Source organism: Euprymna scolopes, chromosome 6 (genome assembly GCF_053919585.1).
Source record: "Euprymna scolopes isolate OS-2025 chromosome 6, ASM5391958v1, whole genome shotgun sequence".
Lineage (NCBI taxonomy): Eukaryota > Metazoa > Mollusca > Cephalopoda > Sepiida > Sepiolidae > Euprymna > Euprymna scolopes.
Genome location: NC_136487.1, coordinates 153,214,720 through 153,223,406, shown reverse-complemented (window position 1 = coordinate 153,223,406; position 8,687 = coordinate 153,214,720).

The following is an 8,687-nucleotide window of genomic DNA, read 5'->3' as shown; positions in this document are numbered from 1 at the left end:
AAGAATCATCTTTGTCCCCTTTGTTATCTAGTGTTTCTATTAGTCTAAATTTCCGTTCGAATTCTTTAAGGTCCTTTTTTAGTTCTGCTATATTGCTTTTAGGGGTGGGGCAGAATTTGAGGCCCAGCTTCAGTATTTCCATTTCGTTCTTTGATAAGGAGTATGTGGATAAATTGATGATTTTGGGTCTAATTTTTTCTAACCTGGAATTGTTGTTCCCTGGGGGCTTCCTAAAAATGCTGGGAGTTGTTTGTTTCCTTGTTTCGAGGAGTGGTGTGTTTTAGGGTGGTGTGATGTCTCCTTGTAAAATGAGTGTTGTGTACAATATTGTGAGGGTTCAGTGATAAATGGTTGAATGGGTTGTCGTTATATGTTTTTTGTGTTGGATAGTTGTGTTTCAGTTGGAATTGGTGTTGCTGTTGAGGATACATGCATTGTTGTATAGGGTTGTGTTGTCGGGGTTTGTTGTAGGGAAGGTCTGTTTGTTGGGATTGGTGTTGCATGGGATATTCTGATTGTTCCCGTTGATGGGGGAGGTGCCTTAGAGGTTTGTTTCTTTGTGTGGGATATGAGGGGTGAGAGTTGTAGGTAGTGTTTTGAATTATGTGATGTCTCAGGTAGTTGTGTTGCATTGTGGGGATGTTTTGGTAGGGGTTGTTTAGTAAAGGTATTTTTTCGTTGTTTGTGTTAGCGATGTAGTGTCTGTGGGAATGGACTTTTGATTGTGTTCGCTGAATTGGGTGGTAATAGTTAGGTTTGTATTGCTTAGGATTGTATATAAGTGGGTATTTTTGTGGAGATGTATTGTGTGGTATGTTGTCCAGTATGTTGTGTTTGTTAATGGTGCGGGTTCTTGTGTAATTTTGAGGTGTAAAAAAAATGGTGCGGGTTCTTGTGTAATTTTGAGGTGAAAAAAAAAAGTGTATATATATATATATATATATATATATATATATAAAAATAAAAAAATAAAAGTAATTGTTAGCGGTGGATGTATGCGAGTACGTGTGTGGGTGTGTAGGTGGGTATGTATATGTGTATATATGCATGCTCCTACATATATTTCTATGTATGTGCGTGTGTGTATGTGTGTGTGCCTGCGTACGTGTGCGTGTGCATGTGTACATGTACATGAATATATATGTATGCGTATGTGATTGTGTGTGAGTGTATGCTATACATGGGGAAAGAAAGTCTTTAAAAAGAACCCTAAAGAAGCCATAAAAACCTTCACCATATGGACTAAAAAACACTCTTTGAAACTAACTTTGACCGGTCACAGTGAACAACTTACAGTTGGAGACAGAATGTATAAACACTGAACACACGCATCGCACCACTATGAAAAACATATTTAATACCAGCGGAGGCATATCTACAAACTCCCATTTTAAAGAAAAACTTTTTACGAAAATATCTGAAGAGAGCACACCCTAAGCTCGAAACGCGTTATAAAAATATTTTAAAATAAAAATATGATGAAAACCTTTAAAAAAAACCACAATTGTTGATGGCTACACTCTGTTAAATATACATTTTTTTCTCTCGTTGGAACTACACAACCATCACTTTAAATATACATATATATATATATATATATATATATATATATATATATATTATATATATACATACATGTATATATAATTATATATATGTATATATATATATATACATGACAGAAAAGAATGGACACCCATATGTATATGTATATATATATGTATATATATATATATACACACATATATATACATATATGTATGCATATATATATATATACATATATAAACAGGGCGCTTCACAGAACGTCTGAAACGCGTTAAAAACGATTTCAATGATTTAAAAACATTATTATAATGATCTAAACAATTTTCAATGAAAAACCAAAACACGGAATAATAAAATAATGTTAAAAAATACACATTGTTGATGACCCCTCCTCATTTAAATATACATCTTTCTCTCGTTGGAATGTCTTAACCCATTATATATATACATATATATATATATATATATATATATATATATATATATATATAGATAGATAGATAGATAGATAGATAGATAGAAAGATAGATAGATAGATAGATAGATAGACATATGTACATATATATATACATATGTATATATACATGTATATATATATATATATATATATATATATATATATATATATACATGACAGAAAAGACTGGACACCTAGAGAAACAGTTTATTTCAATAAACATATAGTTTATAGAACAAAATCAAAATAAATGGTCATAAATTTAATAACTAATACTTGCTGTTTATTACGCTAGACACCTTCTAAGCATGGCAATTATCAGTTGATGAGTATAATCCTGAGGAATTTCTTGACATGATTGCCGCAATAATTCTAAAACCCCAGGCTTAGAAGTTTGCTTCCTTTTATTTTTACGAAGGTTCCGGAGTAATATGCTCCAAAGTTTTTTAATTGGATTCATATCCGGGGACATTTTCCCATGAAAGTTGTAAATCCCATTTTGTCTCAACCAATATTGTGCCATCCTAGCATAGTAACAAGAAGCTTCGTCTTCCATAAATATGGAATTAACTTGGTTTATTTTACAACTTGAGAATATTGGTAAAAGTCATTCATATAATATTGAAACAAATTTAGCACAATTGATGTTTCCTTCGCACTCTGCCAGTTCTGAGCAATTCTAAATTCACGCCATACCATAACCGAGAAACCCCTATGTTGGCTGCAATCTTTTTACATCAAACTCCTGCTGAGGGAGCCTCCATACCCATACCCTTCCACTGTCGGGGAATAATGCAAACCATGACTAATCAGAGAAAAATCCATTGGTCCAAGTGGTCATAGATCTCTCCATCATCTCACGAACCTAATCTTTTTGCGATTGATATTGGCAGCTGTATCATAGTAGCCTAACTTGTGGAGATACCTGACAGCTGTTCTGGGACTAACACCAGCAGATGTATGACTGTCAGAGGCTTTGCGCTGAGGATCCTTTTCAGCACTTATTTTCACATGACACAAGGTTCTTTAAGATGACTCGTAGCGACCTGGATGAGGTTGTCTTCTTTTGTGAATTGTACGATCACTCCATTAATGGTTGAAAGAAGCATTGAAAGATTTCCTGCTATGTTCCGTTGATGAGGACAACATTCATGGTAACCACAGTCGTCCTCGCAGAAATTCTAACAGGTCTGAAGCTCCTTTGGTTTGTGACACGCTTCACTCTTATTAGATGAAATTTTAATGAGGTAGTCTAATTTCAGCACTACTCTTATCTGTAAATATAAATAAGCATGTATATTAATCTTATTTATCTTAGTGTCTATACTTTTCTTTTATGTCTGTATATATATATATATATATATATATATATATATATATATATATATATATATGACGAGAATAACCGAAAAAGTATTCCGATGAGAGAGAGAGAGAGAGAGAGAGAGAGAGAGAGGGAGAGAGAGAATAAAAAGATTTGTCCATCAAGGTGTGTGTCCATCAACGTTCCGTCTTTATTTTATTAATAGGAAGTCGCGTAATAAAGACGAAACTTTGATGAACACATAACTTGCTTTGCTTTGTTCCTCTTTTATTCTCTCTCTCTCTCTCCCTCTTTCTTTCTCTCTCTCTCTCTCTCTCTCTCTCTCTCTCTACATATAAATATATATATATATATATATATATGCGTTTGGATTTTGATTTTACCTGATAGAACCCAAATCGTATATATATGTGTATATATATATATATACATATAAATATATTTTAGTTTCGATATCACTACTATGTATAAGGTTTAATATAGTGAATTATCGCTATGAATACCTAATCTGCCTAAATAAAAAAAATCACATTTAAGCGTATTTTACGATTAGGCAACGCCAGGTAACCTGCTAGTATTATTGTATTGTTGAGGTGCAAAATCATGTTATTTGGTGAAATTTTACATAAAGTATCGTCGATATATGCATAATATATAATATAAAGCTGAATATGTGTGTGTGTGTGTGTGTGTGTGTGTGTGTGCGTCTCATCACGAATAGGCTCCAATATGGTTGACTATTATAGAAAACTGATCACATATAATGATAGAAGATGTATCGAGACAAAGGAATGGGTATGTTTGATCTGGCATAATAATGATTCATTAAAATTGTGGGGTCTGCGTTCGCGCCTGATATACAAAGTATGAAAATAAAAAATTTAAAAATTAAAATAAAACGTTTACAAGTGTTTCTGATATAGATGTACCTAATAATACTTTGATAAGTATGCTTTAACTTAAATAGGAATGGTATAATAAAATCGTGGGGTTTGCGTTCGCGCCTCGCCTCTATAGAATGGAAATAGGCACAGACTTTAATGAAGACTTTTCATATCTATCTGCGTAAGTACACATTGATAATTATGTTTCAGTTTAAAGAAATATAGTATAATAAAATTATGGGTGTACGTTCGCGCCTGACCTCCATATAATGGAAATATGTCACAAAGTTTAACAAGGTTTTTTAATATAGATCAACAGAATATTGTGATAAGTGTTTCAGTGTGAACAGGTATGGTATAATAAATTATGGGGTTTATCTATTTTATTTTTACTTTAATCATATTTTTCTTTGGTTTTGATACCCCCAAATTTGAAGCTATCTCTTTACAACCTTCGTTTTCATAACCTATCATACTTTAATAAATCAGAGTCCATTTTCTGTAGGCTGTTTTGGTTTTTAAACCCAGTCAATGACGAGTACATTTGCTAGTATATATATATATATATATATATATATATATATATATATATATATATATCTTTCTCTCACTATCTCTCTCTATATATATATATATAATATCTATATATATATATATATATATATATATATATATATATTATGTAAATGTGATTAATTTCATATTTGTAGTTTCTTTGAATACATTAATCGACAAAATTTATTGGATATTTTGCAAACAACTTTTCTTCTGATGTGAAAAATTGCATTTTATAAATTCCGCAGAATAAGGTCTTTCAAGTTTATTTGTATTTATTGTCGGATAATTTAAATTTTGTATAACTCCTTTATAGGTTTATAATGTTTTTTGTTTGTTTTTTTTTTTAACATTTTCATAAGTTTTCATTAGTAAGATTTTTCTATCATACATATATGTATATATATATACATACATATATATATACATATATATATATACATATATATACATATATATATATACATATATATACATATATATATATACATATATATACATATACATATATATACATATATATATACATATACATATATATACATATATATATACATATACATATATATACATATATATATACATATACATATATATACATATATATATACATATACATATATATACATATATATATACATATACATATATATACATATATATATACATATACATATATATACATATATATATATATATACATATATATACATATATATACATATACATATATATACATATATATACATATATATATATATATATATACATATATATATATACATATATATATATATATATATATATATATATATATATATATATATATATATTAGAAAGAAGTCACCACTTCGTTAGGCGACCCGATGATAAAGATGAATAAGTTTATGGTAGTCAATCGGACAATATCGTCGTAAACGTAAATAGTAAAAATTTGAAAAATTGAATCATTGAAAGAAATTGTTTACGTTGGACTTGAAGACGACCATATTGTAGTCAGTTGGAAAGCGGGCAAACAGAAGAGCCGAATGATAATGGCTGTGTAATGATATTATTAGTTCTTTCAGTGTTTGTGATTAGTTTCCCAGTATCAGGCCAAGCAATTAATACAAGTCTCATAATTAATATAAATTGTTTTAGCCTTCATACCAAGAACTAATCTAAAGTCTTGAATTAACTAATGATACGATAACACAGCGACCGCACCTCCGGTTCCTCGTATATATATATATATATATATATATATATATATATATATATATATATATATATATATATATATATATGCTAGACATTCAATCAATTAGGATTATTTATTTATTTTTTGACAAATAGTACAAAGTACAATTATCAGTTTGCTCAATATTGATTAAGAGAGAGAGGGAGAGAGCGATAGAGCGAGAGAGAGAGAGAGACATAAGGGATAGAAAGAGATAACTATATATATATAGTGGTCTCCTCGAATTGGGATTCCACTGAAACATGTATGAACATACTAAACCAATAATTTTTGTATAATAAACTGACTATATACCAGCTTTGCCCTTCATTGAGCACTCACGCATCTGGGGAACAAATCTATAAAAACCATAATACACACACACACACACACACACACACACACACACACATATATATATATATATATGTGTGTGTGTGTGTGGGTGTGTGTGGGTGTGTGTATTATGCAATAATATTTATTCCCCTCGTGTCAGTCAGACAGATGTATACCCACACTCTTCATTTTCTGTATTTGTTTTTCTGTTCCATATATTCCCCCCGACTTATGGAGTTGTGTTCCATAAGAACCACAACAGATTTTAAAATAATTTAAAGCGTTATATATATATATATATTCTCTTGCAGCGCTTCTCCCTCAGATTCTCTGTGCTGGATATCTCAAAAGAGGCGACAGCCTGACGGACAGTACGTCGCCAGGTAACATGGTCAGCAGCGAGAGTAGATCACTGGAGGTGATCAATGTGGTAGTCACCGAGGGACTTCTTCAGAGAGTCTTTATATCTTTTCTTTGGTGCCCCTCTGTCACGACGGACAGTAGAGAGGTCGTCATATAGGAATATCTTGGGCAGGCGATGATCCTCCATTCTAGAGACGTGCCCGACCTAGCGTAGCTGTGACTTTAGCAGCATGGCCTCGATGCTGGTGATTTCCGCCCACTCGATGACCTCAACATTGGTGACATAGTTGATGTTGAGAATCGTACGGAGACAGCGTTGATGAAAACGCTCTAGGAGTCGTAATTGGTGGTAGTAAATTGACCAGGACTCAGAGCCGTACAGGAGGGTAGAAAGTACTATCGCTCTGTACACACTAATTTTTGTGCAATTTTTTAAGTGTCTGTTTTTCCAGACTGTCGTACAATCTGCCAAAAGCGCTGTTTGCTTTGGCCTGTCTGTTGTCTATTTCTCTGTCGAGTTTGGCTTGATATGATGGTACACCCCAGGTAGGTAAACTGGTGAACGGTGTTCAGCTTAATCTCGACAATGGTGATGTGGGGAGAGCGTTACTCTACCGGGGAGTTGTTTGGTGGAGAACTTCCGTCTTTTTCAAGCTGACCTCGAGTCCGAAGAGCTGAGCAGCCTCTGCGAAGCAGGATGTGAGACGCTGCAAGGCTGTTTCGGTGTGGGCAACAAGGGCAGCGTCATCGGCAAAGAGGAGGTCTCGGATCAGTTGCTCAAAGATCTTTGTGTGGGCTTGCAGCCTTTTGAGGTTGAACAAACTGCCGTTGAGGCGACAGCGAATGTAGACAGCATCGTCATCTTCAAGATCTTCGGTCGCTTGCTTGAGCATCATGCTGAAGAAGATGCTGAACAGAGTCGGTGCCAGAACGCATCCCTGTTTTACGCCATTGACAATGAGAAAGGGTTCTGAGAGGTTTTTATTTACTCTGACCTGACCGCTTTGGTTCTCATGCAACTGAACTATCATGTTGAGGAGCTTTGGGGGGGCGCTCCAAAATCAGCCAAAGCCCCTTCCGGCTCACTGTATTAATTGCCTTGGTCAGGTACACAAATGTTATGTACAGTCCCCTGTTTTGTTCACGACACTTCTCTTGCAGTTGTCTAAAGACGAAGACCATATCTGTGGTACCCCTGTTTGCTCTAAAACCGCATTGCGTTTCTGGGAGGTGGTCTTCTGCGATGGAAGATATCAGTCTGTTTAGGAGCAAATGGGCAAGGATTTTACCTGCGATGGAGAGCAAAGTGATCCCCTGGTAGTTAGAGCAGACTGACATTTCGCCCTTGTTTTTGTACAAGGTAACAATGACTGCATTACGGAGGTCCCGTGGGAGTTCTCTTTGTTCCCAACAACAGACAAGGAGCTCGTGGAGTCTGCTATGCAGTGCTGGGCCTCCATATTTCCAGATCTCTGGCGGGATCCTGTCGATTCCTGCTGCCTTTCCACTCCTCAACTATTTTATGGTCACATTGAGTTCTTCCATAGAGGGAGCTTCATCCAGTTCCATTTTGGGTGGCAGTTGAGGGATGCAAAGGATTTCTGAGTCCTGAATGACCCGGACAGTTCTGAAGAGAGTTTGGAAATGCTCAGACCAACCGTACAGGATAGATGCTTCATCCGTGAGGAGCGTTTGGCCGTCCGCACTACGCAGTGAACTCTGAGCGCGGTGCGTGGGGCCATACACTGACCCGAGGGATTCATAAAAGCCTCTGTAGTTAGCGGCGTCTGCATACTGCTGCGTTCTTACTGCGAGATTGGACCACCACTCGTTCTTTAAGATTCTAAGCTTGCACTGGAGGTTGCTGCAGAGGTGACGGAAGGCTGCTTCCCTCAGCAGTCAGGACGGGCGAGCCAAGTAGGCCCGATGTGCATATCTCTTCCTCTCCAACAATTCTCGTATTTCTTCATTGTTTTCATCAAACCAATCCAGGTTCTTTTT